The 23328-nt window shown below is 38.6% G+C and overlaps 1 protein-coding gene across 1 annotated transcript in view; it reads right to left on the bottom strand.

Moving 5' to 3' along the window:
• Nucleotides 1-23328, bottom strand: part of LOC120768152 (zinc finger protein ush) — a 250155-nt gene that overhangs the window by 98107 nt on the left and 128720 nt on the right. The window lies entirely within an intron of this gene.

The raw sequence follows: 23328 nt of genomic DNA, 5'->3' as shown, positions 1-23328 counted from the left end.
AGTTAAATATTTTATTCAAACTTTTACTATTCCAAAGATACATACATATTTTACAAAGATTTTGTGGAATTTTCAAAGGAAAATATTCAAAACATGGCCATAATATAATATTACTCGGATGAACTTAAGAATTTAGGACAATAATAGGTTGTCAAAAGAGTCTGGCGGTATTTTCGCTAGTTGGCGCTGTAAGCGCGTAGTTCTAGTTTTATTCGTCGCATCGGGTCATGCTATATCTTTTTGGAAAGCTCATTTAACGCGCTAAGACGTGTTTGATTGATTGTCGTTTCTTTTAAGTCGTTCGTGAGTTATAGCATCGCAAAATAAAGAGAAAATACGGCATATTTTACAGTACTACTACGATAAAGGCAAAAATGCATCTCAAGCCGCCAATAAAATTTGTGCAGTTTATGGACACGATACGAGTACAGTTTACATTTCCACCACACAACGATGGTTTCAACGTTTTCGTTCTGGTGTAGAGGTGGTCGAAGATGCGCCACGCTCCGGAAGGCCTGTCGTCGAAAATTGCGATAAAATCGCTGAATTGGTCGAAAGAGACCGGCATAGTAGCAGCCGTAGCATCGGTCAAGAGCTGGGCATGAGTCATAAAAAATTCATTTCAATTTCAATGAAAAAAAAAAAAAATTCAATAAAAATAGCGCAAAACTTTTTTGACAACCTTATTTTAGAAAAGTTATAGAACTAAAAAAGACAATACAAAACCCTATAATAGGCACTAAGCACTTTGAAAAACATGAAACATAGACGAGGAGAGTCGGCTCGAATTCTTGATCATGGACGGCTTTTTTTTAATAATAACAAGTTCTATGATATCAAAGGAAAGCGACCAAATTTTGATTTTTTTCTTTTTTTCGTACGAATGTTAATCTGCAGTGATGCGACGGATGCGCATAATTCGTAGAGCAAAGAAAACTGTGAGAATGCTTATGATATTTACCGTCTGTCTTAGCCATACCTCAAAACAGACAAATGCTTTAAATTTTAATTTCCTATCCATATTTTGAATTTTAATAACGAAATATGAGTTCCTTGCTACACATCGGACATAATGGTATAGTGAAACAATGGGCTTCATCTGGCGAACCTAATCCGAAGAAGCCAAAAACTGCGCTGATTCAACACCGAACCACAAAAACAACTGCACCATTCGGAACTGCAATATGAGCTTTTACCATGGCTATCACCGGCTCACAAAATACTTACATATGTATATTGTGATTTCCGTCGCCAATTTTACCAAAATGTTTTTTTTTTTTGTTGCTTTTGTACTTATCAGCTCGCCCACACAGAAATGAGCTCGTGATATTGCTTTCGGCTATAGAGCGATGGCCTCTAATAAAACAAAACGCGTGGTTTAGTCGAGCCGAAATTCTAAAGTTCAATAAAGAGATTCATATTCAACCCAACTTAATAAATTATACATTCTACAAATTGCAACATTTGCATCGACTCCATTGTCTTCGTTGCAAGCATTGACTAATTTCAATTAATTACCACAGAGAGCGAGTCAAAGATATTTTCTCAAACGAACTATGATTCTAAACCATTTTCCTCACTATTTACATTACTTTTGGCAGAGCACTGATATTTCGTTGCATAGATTTAGCTATGCCATCATAGTCCCAACAGAGCGCCATAACCTCAAAACCCCCAATGCCATTGCAAAGCCAAAAAAATCACATTTGTTCACTCACAAAGCGCCCGCTCATTCATATTGGGGCTACATTTCGGTATTCGTGAGCATCGTCGGTATGTACCGTTGTAGGTGCTGGTAGAGTGTAGCGTCTCGCAAAGCCTACGTCGGTCAGTTGAGCGTAGGTGTGTCCTTGCCACATTTAACTTTGGCGCTTGTTTCGCATTTCGCATTTTACACTAGTGTTCGTGTTGAGTTGCAGTCGAGTGTCTCGTATTTTGCTTATCGTGCGCTGCGTGCCATGCCATTCATTCTCGTAGCGATATGCCGAAATAGATAAGCGAACGCAGCAAAAGCAAAACAAAACACAACTCGTGTGTGTGTGTGTGTACATGATTACGCCAAAGCTCCACCCCCAACTACACGACTACCAGCGAAGCTTCGGAATTTAGTTTGGTTTGTTGAATAGTCAGGGAAGGAGCGCGCTGGTCCCTCTTTTTGTGTATGTGTGTGTGTGCGTGTGCGATAGCATTCGACGTCAAAGGATAACAAAAGGAGGTGCAACCGAGGCACACAGATAACAAGCGACGAGGTACAAATTTGTTTAGAATGGAATCAAATAGAAACCTGAGATATTGAACACCATTGGGAAAAAACTTGGTTAACTGTAAAAATTAGGCAGCGCACATTTTCAACTCGCTGTAATGCTTTTGTGTGCCAACATTTCCTATCAATGCATTGACCGATTCTGTGTTCTCTGCACAATTCTCCTCCCTAGAGTCCAGAAGTAGCGGCGCCACATTACATTGATACAGAGACCAGGCGACCAGCAAGTGAAAGGACATCGGCGAATGGGAGAAATGGGAGCACAAGTAAATACTTGTATGGGCTGTACACTCATCGCTGGTGGTAGGGGTGCGTTGATAACCGAGTGACGCTTTTGGCGCGCTGCTCTCCCTACTGTTTGTGTTGTTTTTGTCTGGTGGCGCACGAATGGTGTTGTCCAGTTGCGATAAGGAACTGTAACACAAATATAAAAGAAAATGGAAACTAGAGAATATGTAAATATATAAACACAACATGCATCACAAATTTTTGGAATTGCCGAAAAGTACGGAACTCGCAGTTTTCATCGAAAAGAAAATAGCGGTATAAGAGGGGGAATATAACAGAGCGATGGTCCGTATAATCGTAATTCAATCACAAGTCGACACAAAAAGGGGACTCACAATTAGGCTAACTGCGGAAAAAATATAGAAGGAAGTACCATGTTTGACAAGAATAACTAAAGAGTAAATAATCATTAAATATTTTCAGGATTTACTCGTATTTTGATATACATACATATGTATGTGTACATTGCGTCATCATATAGAAATCACAAGCGATTTAAGCAATATAAGACTGTAAGCAAAAAATAGTAAGACTTTTTGATTTAAATTTCACGCGGAACCTATTCGTCGGAATATTTTTTTTTTCTAAATTGATATGAGAGAAGTCGAGAACGCGTTGACGACGAACCACGTCCAGGACGGCCATCAACAGCAACTGATGAACAACACTTCAATAAAACAAAGTAATTGATGCATGAGAATCGACGATTCACAGTCAGAGATCTTACTGGCATCGTTGGAATATCGGAAGGATCAGTGAAAACCATGTTGACATACCATTTTGGCCTAAGGAAAGGAATGTGAAAGTGATTGGTTCCAACATCTCTCATTTTTTCGAAATACAGCGTTGTGTTAACGTCTGTGAAATAATGTTTTCCGAGTAGTATGATATCATGAAAGGTATTATTACTGACTATGAGTCTTGGTTAAAATTCAAGGTTATGTTGAAAGTTTTCTTCAATTATTGACAAATCCTTTCCGGCGGGCTGTGCCGCGTCCATTGTCCAATTTTTCCTTCGCTTCTCGTAACACCCTTAAGCACAATCTCAGTTGTAAGATTTTTTTCAGGTTATAAAATTATATGAGGATGGTTATTTTTTTATAAAATTAATTTTATTTTATTGAGCGAATCTGGTAACTGGCCACCATCAATAAGTTAATAAGGTTAATAAGTAAGCAAAACTTTTTTATGCTCATGAACACATCTTCAGCAAGAACCCGCAACTTATAAACCGGACTTCAGTTTTAAATAAATCATACCATTCGATGTTTATATTAAACGAAATAAAAAACAAGTAAGGAAGGGCTAAGTTCGGGTGTCACCGAACATTTTATACTCTCGCATGGTAAAGTGATAATCGAGATTTCATAATACGTCATTTACATATTTTTTGTAAAGTTTTATTCCGCTATCATCATTGGTTCCTAATGTTTATACTCGTATTATACAGAGAAGGCATCAAGATTGTGAACCGATTTCACCCATATTTCGTACATGTCATATAAGAAAATATTATATACCGAATTTCATTGAAATCGGTCTATTAGCTCCTGAGATATGGTTCTTGGTCCATAAGTGGGCGGCGCCACGCCCATTTACAATTTAAAAAAAGCCTGGGTGCAGCTTCTGTTTGGAAAACTTTTACATTTGACAAGATATATTCACGAAATTTGGTATACATATATCATTTTCAAAGGCAATAATGTAATCTCCGAAAAAATTGTTCCGATCGGACTACTATAGCGTATAGCTACCATACAAACTGAACGATCGGAATCTAGTGCTTGCATGGGAAACTTTCTCATTTGACGATATACATATGTATGCATCTTCACAAAACTTGGTATACATAGTTACTAAAAGAAATGCACCAGTGAAGGGTACATTAGCTTCGGCGCAGCCAAAGTTAACGTTTTTTCTTGTTTTTACTTTTATTTGTTTTTGTATATACAAGTATATAGGTTATATTTAACATTTTTACAACATTTGCGATTTGCAATCATCTCGGTCACTTTGGAGTTTGTTCATTTAAATTTTCTCGCACTTTTGATTGTTCGTGTCACGAAAGCGTCATAACTGGCATAACTCTTCTATTTTTTGTTCACACACCGACAACGGCACGCGTATTCATGCCTTTCGCCACCTTCATTGCAGCGCTTCGCAGACTTTGACAATTTCACATTTTTTTTACAAAAACCTCGAGTGATGAGTATAAAGGCCACACGCCAAACAACTGCACACTATTAATAAAATCCATAAATAAATCTACGACATTTGTACATATGTATATGGTTCGGGACTGTCCGAGAACTTAGAGTGCCTCTAACTCTGTCTGATTCAATTCCGTTAAAATCTACTGTACATAAATATGTATGTATGTGTAAACTATGTAAATAGTGCTCAGGCGACATCAAAGCTTTTAATTTCGTTTGTTTTCACCTTTCCACGCGCCACATTTTGTTGCAAGGTATTTGAATGCATATTGTCACATTTTTCCATCGGCTATCTCTGACATTTCATTTGCATGCGTCATTGATGCGAAACAGCAAATCACATTCAATACACTGAGCAAAGTCGAGTATTAGAACCCGATTGAAAAATTAATAATTATTTAAAAATTGTTTATACATTTGCGACATGTTGCTACAGAGTATAATAGTTTCGTTTACATAACGGTTTTTTGTATCATAGAAAACAAATCGAATAGATATAGAGTTATATAAGCGATAACTTGGGTAAAAATTTAGAGATCTTGAAGATACTTCGTATACGTCTTTGTTGATGCCATGAGAAGGTTGTTAATGCGTAATGGCGGAAATTGGACCACTGCCACGCCCTCATGTAAATGTAGTTAGATGAAAACGTATAAACTGCCAAAACTCAGCTCTACATCATCTTGCATCTTATGCTTAAATAGTTATTTGGGGATGTGGCTTCGCCCACTAATAGGTTTAATGCGCTTATCTTCCAAACCACTAAAGCTAAATCAACCAAACAGTGTGATATGGATGAAATCGAATTATAAGCCATGAGCCCCTCCCCATATAAAGGTTATGTTGAAAGCTAAGTTGAACATACTATGAGGCACAAACGGCTTCATAGGAGCCCGTGTCAAAATTGGATATTGCCCAATTTTAGATCAAATTTCATATCTCAATCATAGCTCAATTTCAAGCGAATTTTGTTCAAAACATTCTTTTACTTTGTAGGATATAAATTAAGCTACAATGAATTACAGATGGGCTGAAAAGTTCCTACGCTGATACATGGATGGCATCACAGGTATTAAATCTGATTTTCAATCAGTCCTAACCTTCGAATGATACGTGTACAAATTTGTCAGCTGTCGAACTATTAGTTTATGAGATATAGGATTTTGAGTGAAGCAGCTGGTGTTGGTTTACAAAAAGTTGATAGGAAGAAATTACGTGTGTTCATAAAGCATTGCTTTTTGGCGAAAGAAGTACTGTTGACGTCAAGTTTTGGGTTGATGAACATCATTTGCACTCTGCATCAGGAAAATCAACTGTTGTGAAGTGGTTTGCATATATTGTGAATGAATATTTGGGTACTCTGTACAAAGTAGGTGCCTCTCGAGCTAACAACCTTTCAAAAAAAAAAAATTTGATGAATTGCATAAGTCTGAGGAGTGTTTGAAGCTTTTGAATCGTAGTGAAACCGAATTATTTTCATCCTTATGTGACAATAGATAACACATGGCTCCATCAGTTCACACCGAAGTTCAATCGACAGTTAGCCGCTTAGACTTTTAGGCTTATTTTGCCACATACTAAAAAAATGTTCCCTGGGTTTCATTAAGGTACCATACATACAATCACGAATCGTAAAGAGCAAAGGCAGCCGATTGTTCGAAAATTCTGGTATAGTTATATGGGTGTAGGTCAAGTTTTCGTCCAATCGTATCTATTTTAAGCGCAAAGATATACTGTTATGAGTAAAACATGTTCTGTAATTTCTATTGAGATAACTCACATATTGGCCGATATATCCAGCATAAAGTCACCTGGAAGTTCGAAAATCTTTATATACCTGGAAGCTCAGGGAAGTATTGACCCAATTCAACCCATTTTTGATACACAGAAACGCTATTGTCAGGAAAGGTTTCTGTGTGAATGTCAATTGTATATCTCACACATTGACGAATATTTTCAGTCTGATTAAACTATATATACTGGTGTCCAGAAATTCGGTACCCAGCGGCTTGAACAGGTTTGATTGGATTTCAGCAACTTTAGGTCATAAGTTGTCATAACTTAAAGAAATTATTAGTGCAAAATTTTATATTAATGACTTCTTGATTTGTGTACTGGCAATTGAAAGAATCAGGCGGAATTTAAAATTGTGTTATATGGGAAGTTGGGGTGGTTGTGCTACGATTTCGCCCTTTTTCACACTGTAACATAGAGATATGAAGATAATGTCACGTACTGAGTTAAATCGAAATCGGTCTATCGGGACCCGAGATATGTGATTTCACCAAAAAGTGGGCGATGCCACACACATCGTCCAATTTTCACTCCGGCTCCCATAAAACCTTCTTATACCATCTCGGAAGTCAAATTTAAGTGCACATGTTATACTTTGCGCATATAGTGCTTTTAAGGCTTACCTTCTCATGACTAAAATTTGTCAAAATCGAACCAAATTGTGAAATACAATTATTTTCGAACTCAATGACTTAATGACACAAATATCGGCAATATATGAGTTTTCGTAATAAAATTCAGAGTGAAACTCTTTCCGATAACACCGCACCTCAGTACATAAAATATATAAAATCGGGTTAAAATTTTCTCTAGCTCACCTAAATTAATTCAAGTTTGTGAAATATCCGTTGGACCTTAACCCTCATATGTACAAAGGTCAATATGTGGAAATACATATGTATCTCACTGAAACTCAGAGAATATTTTTCTCGGATAATGTTATGTCATAATGACCAAAGTGGGTAAAATCCGGTCAAAGCATAACATATTCGGTCACAACCAAATATTATATACATATTGCTGTGAAAAAACCGATAAAATTTTTTAAAATTTTTTCATTACCAATCTTTTCTTTTAATTACATCAGCCATTTCTTGTTTGCAATTAATTTATTAGCATATAATTTAGCTCTCATTACGTAATATCTTCCGCTTTACTGTTGGGACCTATCTATCTGCACGTAGTTGCCACAGGGCGCGGATGGGTAGCCATTGGTCAACAACAACAACAATGGCCGTTTGAACTGAAAGCAATGAGCACGAATGCGAATGTAACAGATAGTGTTGTGGCAGAACAGTCATCATACCCCGGGCTCTGGTCTCATATTCGACGCGCCACATTTGCGCGATTAGCGTTCACCGCTTGTCGCTAGCGCGCGGCCAAAGCGATTTCTATCGCGAATATTCAACTGGAATGGGCACGTTCGTCGCCACTGCCGCTGCTGGTGCTGCTGCCAAAGCGCTGGATAGCGGATATCTACGGTGTAGCGTAGCGAATGACAAAAACAAATGCAGCAACAACAGCAACATCAACGGCAGCGTTTTTATCGCAATCGATTATTTCTTGGTGCCATTTTGCGCTATGACAAATGCGCCACACAGCAAATCGAACGGAAAATCAAAACGCGTGCAAGTAGACGGGCGCACACAAGCGAACGCTCGACCAAGCAAAAACACCAACAAGCAGCAGTAGCAACAAATCAGATATCGGTGCGAAGCGCGCGACGTGAAAAACGTCATGAAAAATGAATTAGAAGCGCGGCGACTTTTTAATGATGATTGCTTTGATTGATAGCATTTTACTTTGCATTTGAACGGCGGCACCACCCACCAACTTGGCCCGCACCGACCGCACCGGCCGACCAGGTTTCTTACAGCCTTTCGGCTTTTAACTGCCAGCGGCGTCAGCGGCAGCAGCAGCTCACCTTTGTCGCTGTTTATTTAGCTTATGTGTTACTTTGTACCGTGTATGTATGTAATTTGTCTTGTTGTTGTTGCAGTTATTGTTGTTTTCTATTTTCATTACAATTTGACCCAAAAAACAAACGCGCTTTAATCGCACAGTGGCGGCGCTGCGCCGCTCCGATGCCAAACGCAGATAACGCTGATGGATTTTTTCCTTTGCTTGATAAGCGTTGCCAGATGGTTGACTGACTTGCTTGCGTATTGCGATGGTTTATATTGTATTTTGTAGCTCTTTTTGTTGTTTGCCATTACAATAATTTACTGTACATTGTTTGCTTTAATTTTTGCTTATATAGTATATAAAGACATTAAATGCATATATATGTACATATACTATATGCCAGCCAAGTTATTGGCGATCAACGCTCATTCCAAAACGTGTCTTAACTGGTTACACTTTGAGTGTCATAAGAAAGCGTGCCCTTTTAATTCAAGAGAGGGCTCGTGGTGGAACGGGTATATATGTATGTCTCTGTTTTGCAGTTTCTTATAACGGTGATCTTCCCTCTGAAAGCCGATTATGGCATGAAAAAATATTTCAGAAGAGATAAAATAAAAACAGATCAGAAAGAAAAAGGTTTCTTGTTCGCAAATTTCCCGAATTTTGCAAATTTTGTAAATTTACCTTTAATGATCTCTCATGTGCTGCTGATTCCGCATTATCCGAGCAAATATAGTCTCGACAAAAGTGAAATTGATCTAATTCCAATGTGACTAGACAATTATACCTGTACGTAAGAGTAAGAGGGTCTGTTTTTACAATGCAGATTGGTTACAGAAACAACTGTGTACAAAAACAGTGTAAAAACAGAATCAAGTGGATCATTTTCAGTTCCATCAAAAGCCTCGGTCTTTAGCTTTATCAGGATGTAAAAAAATGGAGTTGTCTCAGTGGACTTATTTCATTTGAGATGAGTTGTGACGATAAAAATTTCCTATGTTTGTGCAGTTTGGAGCTACGTTATTTTGTCTTCGCTACCGCTATTGTTTTTTTTTTTTTGAAACTGAATAAAAGTGATAGAGGAGTTTTCATTACTAATACCGGGTCGTGTCAAGCAGGCAGGTTATTCTTGTTCAGTATGGTTTGGCATTTCACCATGGCTCGACTTACAGACTTACGCCTGAACAATCAAATCGTTAAACTTTATTACGAAAATACACGTTTTGTAAAGAATGAGTTTCGCGCGCTTCTCTCAACTTATGGTCAACATAATCGGCTTATTGAGCGTATTAATCGCAACACCATCATCCACCTTGAGGCCCATTATTGGATAAAGTTCGACTCTCAACCGTAGCTGAGAGTATACACGAAGATCGTGGAGAGTCGATTCGGCAGAGCCATTCGCAGCAACTCGGACTAACATATGGAACGGCTTGGGGCATTTTCCATCTTTCCAAGCGACATCGCTTCGATCTATGGGCTCTTGAAAAGTTAAAAAAAGATCTCACGTTGTCAAGCCCAATTTTGTTAAGCGATGAGGCCCATTTCTGGTTCAGAGGTTACGTAAACAAGCAAAATTACCGCATTTGGGACAAAGAGCAACCTGCAGAGATTCAAGACAACGGTTAGGATGGTTTGTAGGCCGGTGAAATCATCGGTCCATATTTCTTCAAAAATGATGCCGGTGAGAACGCGTCAATGGCGATCGTTATCGCGCCAAGATAACCGACTATTTGATGCCTGGAATTGAAGCTCGTGATCATGACGACATTTGGTTCTAACATAACGGCGCCACTTCCCACACATCGCATCAACCAATGGATTTATTGAGAGAACACTTCGGTGAGCAGATAATTTCACATTTTGAGGCGGTCGATTGGCCACCAATGCCTGTTGTCTTGTAACCTGATAACAAAGGACACGAATTGCCAAAAACGATACAACATAACTGGGCTATTTTAACCACTACATAGAGATTTGTTAAAAACTTGTTTGGAACTTGGGGGTTTTAAAGTACTTTTACAAAGCAAAATGATCGCTCTATTGTGAATAGTTCTCCAAAGAAATTCTTACTAAGTTTTGTAACTTTCCTCTCTAATAGACTTTCTTTGACGATAAGCTATATTATTGCGATTTGTTAGGTTCCATTGAACAAATCTGCAAAATATACACTAAATATTGACTTTGTCAGTAAAATTAAACGACAAAAACAGCGAAAGCATTTACCAGCCGTTGGAATAATATGGCGGTCTCAAAAGCACACAGATGAGCTTTTTTCGATGTTGATGTTGATTTTTCGATAAAATCTACAAAACAAACTGAAATGGAAATCAACAATAAATGCAATAATAACGTCAATGACTGGACATCGCGATGAATATACAAAAACAAAGTTTAAATACAAATAGAAAATGAAATAATGAAATAAAAGCCGAGCTCAACAAAATACCTGACCGTCAACAATGGAATATCGCGCAATAAAATCTCTTCGAAATTGTGACACATTTTTTTCTCGTTCGCTTCGTTTATTGCTTTCGGCTTTTGCATTTGTTCATTTGGAGATTTTGATGTGTTGGCATCAATCGCCGACGCTATGATAATGAGCTCCACGGCCCCCACACTCATTCGCCTTCAATGGCACCCACTGTCAACTCAATTAGAATCGATACGAAACCGGCTAACCAGTTCCACATACAAACATCCATACATACTTTATATACAAACATATTGGCATACCTGAGCGATGTGATATGAAATGGTTATATAAAGAGATTTATCAACGCTTCGCATCGCCAACAAAACAAAAAACACTAAAGCAATAAAAACAGGCGGATTTCATTAAGGCACCCTCACCTCATCTCACCGGCGACTACTCATCTACCGCGGTGCGGTACTTACTGTGCGCTGTGGCACCGCTACCGCCGGTATCGCACGTTGGATGGCGTGGATATCCAACTTATATCGCGAAATGCGATTTATTGAATTGGCTGTGTGCGCGTATCTATGAATCTTTAAAAGCCGAATGAATTTATCGCGAATTGAAATCTCATTTTAGTGCTTTATAAGCTTTTTATAGCCCCATAGATCGCCACAGTCGCAGTCACAATCAGTGCCAGAGTCAGAGTCAGCGTCAGAGTCAGAGGCAGAGCCGGCGTCATAGCCTGAGTAAGAACCAACGACTATAGCAGCAGTAGCAACGCTAATGGTTCTGTCAAAATAACCGTTGAGCAATAAATACGGCGCAGATGAACGTAGAGACAATGGCACAGTGTTTAAAACCGGTATAACTTATTAAATATGAATTTAATCGTGTTCTAAAGTTGTTAACTCACAATTTACTCTGACTTTTCCGTTAAAAAAATTCTATTAACGGTCGGCATTCGACAGCAAACAGCCTGCCAAGATCTCGAAAAAGGTACCCATAAGCCGATTGGCATTTTGGAGCTGGCTTAATACGAGTACTATGTTCAAAAAACCCTCCATTTGCTAGAAACATCAAGTCACCTAACATACATACATATATGGGAGTAGAACTACGGCCAAGCATTTAGAAGTAGTATAAGCGAAGGAATAAGAAATAGTGTAAGAATACTATTCTAAAGAGTTGACTTAAGCCATTCTAGAATATGGTGTAGTAAGTTCATCAAACTAAATCAAAAAGTCACGATTAACATAAATCGAAATCCTCATGAACAAATATCGCATTAACTCAAGTTTGTTAGAGTTTTTGTCTTGAGAAAGTTTTGGAAGTTTACTAGCTAAATTTTAGGGAACAACGTTTTCTGAAAACACCGAGAGTTCTCTTTATGAGGTGTGAAACTACCAAAAGTCTGTTCAAGTATCTTTTCAAGAAGTGAAGTTCCCATAGTCGATTTGCTGGAATAGAGATTTTGCATGGGGCCACCTCCCACCGGATCTTGACCCAAAAATTCTGGGTTATACACTTAAAATGTTCTTGGACATCATTTATTCTTGCGCTCATTGCTTTTAGAGAAATAATATAAATTTCCGTTGAAGAGAAATTTTTTAGAAATTAAGACCGTTAACCGATCTGAACAATTTCTTCGGAGATTATATTGTTGCCTTAGAAAATAATATATACCAAATTTGGTGAAGATACATTGTCAAATGTGAAAGTTTTCCATACAAGAACTTGATTCCGATCGTTCAGTTTATATGGCAGCTATATGTTATAGTGGTCCGATATCGGCAGTTCCGACAAAAGAGCAGCTTCTTAAAGAGAAAATGGCGTTTGCAAAATTTCAAAAGGATATCTTAAAAACTGAGGGACTAGTTCGTATACATATATACAGACGGACGGACGGACAGACAGATAGACGGACATAGTTAAATCGACTCAGCTCAATATACTGATCATTTTTATACATATATACTTTATAGGGTCTCCGACGCTTCATTCTGGATGTTCAGGGAATAAAATGAATGATGATAAGATGATTAACTGGGCACAAAACTGTTTTGTGTCTGCTATATCTAAAATTACAAATAAACTTATAAAACTAAACATTTTGGTCGTAGAAAAATTACATACATACATATATTTATCTATTTTAATACTCGTGATAATTTTTCCGGTTATACAGTGCAGTGTGATTGTAATGAAGTCGGTAACTTTTGCTAGCCAAAGGGGGTTTTATTTATCAATCAATCTTAATTAATCACTCACTAAGATCAGAAGGTAAGAACAAATCGACTGCGAGTTCAAACAAAAAGTCAATTACGCTTCGGCAACGACGACGGTGAAGTCATTATGTACTAGTATCGTCGAAGTTGGTGTCTGTCGGAGAGAACTTTTCGGCATATGTGTGTAGAAAATAAAACCAAATAGAGCTCTATCGATTTGATGGAGGGAGATGAGCTGGCGGTTTGAGTATAATAAAGGTGAACTTTCAACTTTTCGTTGCATAAATCGATAAACTATATGACGGAGGTAAAATTTGCAATGCGATTTTATACTTACATACATACATATATCGTGAAGGAAGATATTAAACAAGTATTGGTTAACGGAAAGGATTACATAATCTACCTACATACCTATTTACTTTTACCATTTGAGACTTAAATTAATTTTGTGGAACATCGAAATGTTTAAGTTCTCTATTTTTTAAATCAATCTCACTATCAGCGATGAACATATTCATCACATTAGTCAAGGCTAAAGTTAAATGCCGCTATCACTCAGTTTTCTGTCCTGAACGGGGACCAGGGAAATAATTTTTTGTACCAAATAATATTCCACCAGATCGGTTTACTTGATTCATACCACAAATACTCGCATTTATACATAGTTGTTAATTTATACTTCGCGTATTTTTCGAATCGGAATTTTTTTTTGTAAGTAGGTAGTACTGTTAGTGAGAGCTATGCTAAATTTCGCGTCAAAATATTCATTAGTATTTGAGATACACGTCGTTTTGTGAGGTTCTAAAAGTGAATCCTTCGATTTTTACTATGCCTGAATTTATTGAACAAATAACTGCGATAATACACCATCTCATACTGCATTGCTTATTCGTGATCATTTTGCCACATTCTCAACTAATATCGTGCCGCAACCATCGCATTCGCCTGATTTACATACCTTCGTGTAACTTCTGGCTATTCAGTAAATTCACATGACCCCTCCGAGGACACCGTTTTGACTCAATAGAGAATATAAAAGCCGAATCGAAGAAGGCTCTGATGGCCCTCACGACGGAGGACTTTTCCAAGTGCTATGATGACTGGAAAATTCGTCGACATAAGTGTATTGCAGCGGGAGGGAATTACTTTGAAGGAAATGAAATGGGCAAAATTTATCTTTCAATTTGATCACAGTATATAGTTTTATACAGAGTAAAGCCAATTTGATACATATGTATTTGTATATAAGAAAGTCTGGGCATATTTAGCGTTGAATGGAAAGCAGTCGTGTTGTGGTTATAGTCTAATTTACTCCATTTTCGCACAGTATCTTAAAATAAATCTGATTCAGCTCGATCAAGCAGTTTTTGGAATCATATTTAAAAATGGGCCTTGTTCTTGTTTTGAAATTTTATTTGGTATACATGTTGGAAGTTTAATAATCTTTATATTTAAATGGTTAAATACACTTATTCACCGAAAAAAATCGGTTTTTTAAGAATTTTTGCGCACATTTTGCGGTGAGCACGATAAGTAGGCGATTGATCATCTGTAATCAAATAAAAGAACACTGTTCTTTAGTTAATGTCATACTGCCGTACTTGTTCGAACGATTTGACGAAATAAACATTGTAACACAAATAGTGATGATATTACGGAAAAGTTCGATTTTTGAAGGTCTCTCTAAATTCAGTTCTTTCCTCTCCAAAAAATTTATTTTCAAATAAAAGTTTCTTCACTAAAGTGTGAGATATTGTAATTTTAACTAAAATGCAAAATATTGGATCGATAGGTCACATGGTCTTTGAAAAATTTTGCTCGCCGCTATAGGAGATAATCGGTTTTAAGCGGGTTCACTTATGTTACTTGGGTGCACGTGAGAGGAGCGTGCTGTTGACAGCTATAACTTTGTCTTTAGGCTCCGATCTTTATGAAATTTTGTAAGAATTAACCTCAAAGGAAGATTCTTTAAGAAACCAACCAAGTGTATATAACCCATTAAGTTTTATATTTCAATTTTGTAGTTTCGGAATTGAATATTATTTCGCAGGTCTAAGATACTGTAATCTCTTAAATTATGACGATGATCTCATAATAGTTCACATTTCTTATATTTCTTAAAAGAGAGTGTACCAATTGCTGGTTCCGCTAAAAATTAATATTTTTTTATAACAATATATTTGGTACTTAGACTGATGTAAGCGGCGTGATTTTGTCCGTAAAATAATACAGGAACTTGTACAATCAAATTTTATGCCACCTTTAAACGTTTGATGGTTTTCAATAGAATAATTTTAAAGAAAGAAATAGGCTGGGAAAAGACTTACGGACCAATATACAGGGCCAAACTGGGATCGAACGTATGTAATCGGAGTTAAGAATGCCCCCCACTTTTGTACTTTGTTAAAGAACTTCTCATCATAAAACCAATGACACGATACATACACATACGAAAATTACTCGAGTTGTAAAGCAGTATTCTCCGTAGTTTGCTTATACGATGCAGATGGGTTTCCCTGAAGGGCTGGCGCTGACGATAGAGCTAATAGTTGCGCTGCTAAAACTTTAATTTTAAGTGATAAAGCGCTGGAATTATGTTTATTTATCAATTCTAGCGCATCTGCTGTGGCAACACAACTAGCGAGCAATGTGCAGCTAGCAACAGCAATAACAACAGTAGTAAGTGTGCAACGCTGAATATACATATGTATGTAACTATCAGCAACTGCAGCTCCCTGCCTAGAAGCAATCGCCTGCGCACCTATCAAACCAATCTCTCACTTTTAACACACACATGCGAGCTCGACACATAATCAAATGTACACTTGTGTGGGTGTGTGTGCAACGTCTGTTTATTTGCCACACTACCACTTTGGTTAGCAGCCGTTTTCGACAGACTTTCTGGCTGTTTGACTGGCAGTAAAAGTTTTGCGGCAGTTCCCAGCGCACCTTGCGCTCCTGCATTTACGTATGTATGTTAGTGAGTGCCTCTTTATAGTTACATGTGTATACACATACGTATTTATATACATATGTATAGTTTCGCTATCGCGATATTGCATATGAGTTCGTATGCGTTGCAGCAACTTTTCGCTGCAGCAAACACAAGAAATGCAAATGCTGATTGAGATACGATGGCGATTCCGTTGAATTTGGTATTTAGTTGCAAGTAATATTATATTTGTAAGTTGGTGTTTCTTTGCTACGGGTAGCAGCAAGTTGTCTGTGTGGTACCGGTAGACGGCTGTTTTGCCATGGAGATATGCAACGGCTCTTATCAATTAGCAGTAATCGTCGAATTACGGATATTTTGTTGGTTTGTATCGATGGCTGAATTCAAAATTTTTCGCAACGAAAATGAAATGGCATTAACGAAGAGCCCATAAACCGTTATTTTATGTTAACTATCAAAAAATTTGTCTAATAAATCAGTTGTTTTTACAGCTATTGAGTATTTTTTGGCAACAAATAAGAGTCCAGAGAGAGAGAATAGACTATCATTTTTAATTTTATCTAATTTTTAAATCAGTAAAGCATAATATATGGCTAAAGTAGTTCACGATTTCCGGTCTTAAACCAAGTATCCTCTGGGTAGCCAAACAAAAATCTGTTTGACTGCGAGCTGAAGTGAGAAGGCGAATCATCCCTCCGCAGGTTTGTAAGCTGGGTTTGGGACCCACCACGTAAAAAACCTCCGAATGAAAACAAGAAAACAGCCTCGAATGAAAGACCCTCCTTTTGATGACGACCACTGCAAACGTATTAAGGATTTCGATTTAAAAGCATTCACCTAGATGTCCGGACCCTTAATTGGGAAGGTGCCGCTGCCCAGCTGGTTGATGTTCTTGTAAGAGTAAAGGCTGACGTCACCGCCGTTCAAGAAGTGCGATGGATGGGACAAGGAATAAGACTAGTAGGTCATTCTGGCTTTTAGTACATTGGCCATACAAAGGAGTGCAAATTCGGTATGGCACACATTGTGGGAGAGAGACTCCGACGCCGAGTCCTGGCATTCACCCGGTGGATAAACGTCTTAGCACAATCCACATCAGAACAAAGTTTTTCAACATATCGCTGATTAGCGCCCACGCACCGAAGGAAGAGCGCTAGGAGCGCAGCAAAGAGAGCTGCCCCGCCACGGTGTCGAAATCGTGATTGGCGACTTTAACGCCAGGGTGAGCAATGAAGTCATCTCCAAATGGGTTTAGACTGATCGACTTCTCCGGGTCCCGAAATATGGTTATCTGTTGTACTAGATTCCAGTATCCAGTGTCCCCGTCAATTAAGAAGAAAAAGAAAATATTACCGTATAATTTTTTATTATATCCTCTTCGTTAAGTGATTAGACAAGTATAGAATGCACAAAACAGCTAAAACTTTAATTATTATTATTATTAATCCCATTACTTTACTTTCGGCTTTTTAGAAAGTAAAACTATATAATGAACATAAAAAAGAATTTTTTATTTGATAGTTGTCGGATCATTTGCCTCCGAGTAATCACTCCAACTCCAATGTAGTCTTTAGATAAACTGCATGACCTAAGTAGCTAAGCAGCCACACTTCTAAACGCTGTAACTCAAAAAGAACTTGAATTATCGAAATCTAATTTTAGTATCTTATTTTCCTACCTATCGAAATATGAAGAAACCATAATTTTTTAAGTTCACACTAGGTGTGCGCTTCAAGGTTTTACGTGCTGCAAATTATCGAATCGAAAGTGACGCTACATCAGATTGGATAAGGCAACAATCTATCCACTATTCTACCCATTCAACAAAAGTTTAATAACTTAAAGTTAGGCGAATACTCCAGTTTTGAGAATTTTTTACTAAAATGACTCATTAAATCAGATCAATATCGCAATATTAGTTAATTGGTTAATTTAGATGGATACATTAAGTTTATTACTTTGCGAATATTCCACTATAAATAAAACCTTTTCGTAAATGTATCAATGGTCGGTAACTTAACATACTGTAATGGATTTTATTACATAATATAATTTATTATATTTAATTATCTAATATACAAAAAATATTTTCCAATTGTGTTATATTGTCACTAAGTTCCGTAGATAACACGTCTTCAACGCACCCAGCTATGGCGACCAAAAAGGCCAATTCGTTGAATTGAGATTTCTGTGAATCTAGTACGATCGTTGCTTGCCTCTCTATAACATTCTATCACCTATTTTATTCTATTCACATTCATATTCGATTCAGATAACGAAGCAGAGATTGACAACAGTCCCTCGAACTCGAAAATTTTTTTCGGGAGTGAGGTTACGGTGAGAAGAAAAGCCCTTTTCAAAAAGGCTTATAGAGTATCCTTCCATCTATAACAAAAGGTCACCCAAAATGAACGAAATATGTATATTTCTTGTACATACATACCTATTCCGATGCCAAATCTCAAAGCTTATGCGAGTTCACATCTCATATAAATATTTGTACAAATGTCTAAACGTCCTAAAGCCTCAAAAAACGTATACGAGTAAGCCCTCTTTCTGCGATTAATAACACTCAGTTAGTAACATCAATACTTGCTTACAGAGATACTAAACCGTTCACAGCCAATCCCGAACTTGGTCAATTTAACTAACCACAACTCCTCCCACCAACAAACGAGCAAAAAGCTGATTGACCGGCTTGTCGAATTCGTGCAGCTGATTGTCTGCCCACACCGACTGGCTGCGTAAGTTTATGATAATGAGTATAAAACTCGAATTCGAAAAGCAAATTTGTCAATTTTATCATCATTTATCAAATGTAACAGCCGAGATGGCGGTGCCAGTGCTGGCGACGGCGCCAACGTCGCTGGTCAAACGAATGACGACGTGAAACGAGCGCCGTTGACGACGGCGACAATGAACAATCCAGCACCTTGAAATATTCGATTGATACCGTTAGAAATACATATGATATATACATAAGTACATATATATGTACATATATGGGTGGTGTGGCATAATCGAAAATCGAGAAAAATATGAAATTAGCTTGCTTGATAAATAGCGGATTACAGCAATGCTCGCCAGCCAGCAATGTGGCTGACTGTAGAAATAAACAAACTTTAAGAAAAACAAGAGAAAACGTTAACTTCAGCTGCCGAAGCTAATATACCCTTTACAGATGCATTTCTTTTAGTAACTATGTGTTCAGTTTGTATGAACTTGATTCCGATCGTTCAGTTTGTATGACAGCTATATGTTATAGTGGTCCGATATCGGCAGTTCCGACAAAAGAGCAGCTTCTTCAAGAGAAAATGAGGTTTACAAAATTTCAAAGCGATATCTTAAAAACTGAGGGACTAGTTTGTACATATACAGACAGACAGACGGACGGACGGACGGACCGACAGACAGACGGACATGGCTGAATCGACTCAGCTCAACATACTAATCATTTATATATGTATACACTTTATGGGGTCTCCGACGCTTCCTTCTGAGCGTTACAAACTTCGTGACAAACTTAATATACCCTGTTCATGGTATAATAAATGCAAAAGAGTGAATGTAAATAAAACGACAATCTAAAGGTGTAATTAATTACACTGATATATGAAAATATTTTTTTTACGAAAATGCATTGAACACAAACATACATACATATGTATGTATGTATGTATGTATGTATGTATGTATATCGAATATGCAATAGGCGCCAATAATATTTTGTAATACATATGTATACGTATGTATGTATTTTTTACATGTTAATAACATTAAACGTTGTACATACATATATGGGATATATGTATGTACATATGTAAATTCATACTACTACTACTACCCTACTTGAGTGTAAAGACTTGGATGAAATCACCAGTAAGGAAGAGGTTCTCTATGCCCTGCAAAGAGAGCTGGGAGACAAGGAGTTGACGATCTCAGCAATTAAGGGCATAATGAAGGCTTACGGAGACACTCAAACTGCACTCATAAAACTCCCGGTTGAAGCAGCTAGACGGCTTCTACAAAGTAGAAAGCTGAAAGTCGGGTGGGTAATCTGCCGTATTCGGGAGCATAGGCAGCCGCAGCGATGCTTCAGGTGTCTTGACTATGGACACACAGCTAAAGTGTGCACAAACGAAGATAGGTCTAGGATCTGCAGACGATGTGGCGAAGGTGAACACCAAGCCAAGGACTGCACCAATAAGCCGAAATGTTTACTCTGCCTGAAGGCAGGATCCAAAGAAACTGAGCATTTCACTGGAAGCGTCATGTGTCCGGTATTTAAGAAGGCAGCACAACAAGTCGTATGAGATTATTACAACTCAACCTTAACCATTCTCAAGAGGCACAGGACCTGCTAAAACAGACGATCGCTGAAAAGTAGATCGACTTGGCATTACTCAGCGAACCATACAAAACCGGGTGGAGTGTAGATTGGTTAAGCGACACAAAAAATAAGGCTGCTGTATGGAAATGTAACCCTAGCTTCTCTCAACTGGAGTCTACATGCTCTTTCAATGGCTTTGTTCGAGCTAAAGTTAGCGATATATATATTTATAGTTGCTATTTACCCCCCAGCATCAATGAGGAAGAATTTAAGAATATTATCGACAGCATTGTGACCGATGCCCGAGGTAGGGCTAAATTGGTAATAGCTGGCGATTTTAATGCCTGGGCTATTGATTGGGGGTGCATAAGAACTAATAGTAGGGGCAAAAGCCTAACTAGAAGCTTTTGCTTCCCTTGATCTTGAGCTACTCAACACAAGTAACCAATGCACGTTCAACAAAGGCGGCCGACAATCAGTGATAGACCTTACTTTTGTAAACTTAAGCTTAGTTCGTAGATCGCAATGGCAAATTAGCTATCAGTACACTTTCAGCGATCACTATGCCATTATATTTGAGGTAAATGCTCCGCAAACACGGCACTTACATACCCTAACAAGAAGTTCATGGCGACCCAAAACATTCGACCCAGACCTCTTCGAAGAAGCCTTTGGACCCGCTACTCTGCCTTACAACTTGCGGTCGGTCAACCGACTTCATTGATTATGAGGCGCATTAAGAGTGCATGCGACATATCAATGTCGAAGTTGCCACGGCGCAATCATCAACCGTTTACTGGTGGAACGACACTATTGCTAAACTGCGAAAAGAATGCCAAAAAGCAAGACGCTTATACCAAAGGTCACGTGGTACCTACGAATACAATTCTCTACAAGAAAGTTTCACGGCCAAGAGAAAGCTCCTGAAACGGTCTATGAAAAAAAGTAGCAGGAATGTTTTCTGAAACTGTGTGACGATGCTGAAAACAATGTCTGGGGGCTCGCATACAGGACCGAAATGGGGAAACTACGCATTCAAGGTCAAATGCCAACTTCCTCTATAACCCTTGATAGAATTGTTTCAGTCCTTTTCCCGACCCGACCCCAACTACCTCGAGAGATCGCGATGGTGCAACAAGGAGAGTTGTTACCAGAAGTAACGAACGAAGAGGTTATAGAGGCATGCAACCGGCTCGACCCATGCAAAGCCTCAGGACCAGATGGCATCCCAAATATAGCGCTCAAAACAGCGATCGTCAGAAACATAGACCCATTTAGAGCACTTTTCGATTTCTGTATGCAGGATGGTTGTTTACCAACAATATGGAAAAGGCAACACCTAATATTGCTGCCAAAACCTAACAAACCTCTGACAGACCTGTCCCACTACCGACCTATTTGCATGTTGGACTCTGCGGGAAAAAATCTGGAACGTATCATTTATCAACGCCTAAGTAAGGCCATTGACGACGCCGGCGGTTTATCCCCAAACCAATTTGGATTTAGGAAGGCAAGATCAACAATCGCAGCGGTGACCCTAGTAAAGACACTGGCGGAAAATGCCATTAGTGGGAAAAGATGGAAAGGTGGCACCATCAAATACTGTATGGTTGCAACCCTCGATGTAAAAAATCCCTTCAATACGGCATCATGGCCAAGTATACTAAGGGCGTTAAAAAACTTTTCTGTACCGGCATATCTCTACAACCTGATAGTCAGTTACTTCAAAGATAGGACCCTATGCTATAACACAAAATACAAAATCTCCGGTGGTGTGCCACAGGGATCTGTACTCGGGCCCCTCCTCTGGAATATAATGTATGACGGAGTACTGCGACTCAAAGTACCGGAAAACGTACACATCATTGGGTTCGCAGACGATATCGCGGTTGTGGTTATAGCAAAGCATATACACGATATAGTTACGATTACCAACAGGACAATAACGTCAATAAGCGATTGGCTCGAAACTAACGGACTGAATCTAGCGGAGAGCAAGACCGAGGCGGTACTCATTACTGGCAGAAAAGTTCGAGAAGTTGCCACGTTCAGCACAAAGGGAGTAAGCATCACTACACAACCGGCAATTAAGTACTTGGGAATCATCCTTGATGCAAGGATGTCCTTTAAGGAACACCTAGCGTACACATGAGAAAAAGCTACAAAAGTGTGCAGAGTCTTGACCCGGTTAATGCTAAATACCCGCTGGCCAAAGCAAATTAAAATCAGTCGCGCTGTACGGCGTCCAGATATGGGGAAATGTCCTCGAAATAAAATCTTATCGCCGTGGCCTTTTTTCTATATATGCCACTTGCGCGCTGAGAGTATGCTCTGCGTTCCGCACAGTATCAGAAGATGCTGCCCTAATAATCTCGGGCCTACACCCTTTAGACCTCTTGGCCAAAGAAATTCAATGTCTTACAAATGACAGGTTACCGCATAATACACGGAAAGAAATTGCAAGGGCAGAGACGGTGAATCACTGGCAAAAACGCTGGCAAGAAAGCGAAAATGGGCGGTGGACGTTCCGACTGATCCCCAACGTTGAACCATGGCTAAACAGACCGTACGGTGAGGTAGATTTCCACCTAACTCAAATCCTCACAGGACATGGCTGCTTCAAAGCATATCTGAAACGATTCGGACACGAAAGTAACGACACATGCGATTATTGCGGAGGCGATACCGTCGAAAATGTAGAACACACATTCTTCTATTGCCCGAAATATAATCATGAGAGGCAACACTTAAAAAATGCGTTCGGTGTAGACCCAACTCCAGATAACTTGGTAAGCCAAATGGTCGAATCAGTAGAGAAGGGGAAAGCTGCTTGCGAAGTGGCAGCCAAGGTTATGATATCCCAACGTGCTAGCGAACAGCGGCGGAGAAGAGAGCCGTTAAATGTAACGAACAACCACGACCCAAACACACTAAC

Source organism: Bactrocera tryoni, chromosome 2 (genome assembly GCF_016617805.1).
Source record: "Bactrocera tryoni isolate S06 chromosome 2, CSIRO_BtryS06_freeze2, whole genome shotgun sequence".
In the NCBI taxonomy this organism is placed as follows: domain Eukaryota; kingdom Metazoa; phylum Arthropoda; class Insecta; order Diptera; family Tephritidae; genus Bactrocera; species Bactrocera tryoni.
This window is presented reverse-complemented; position numbering and strand designations above follow the sequence as displayed.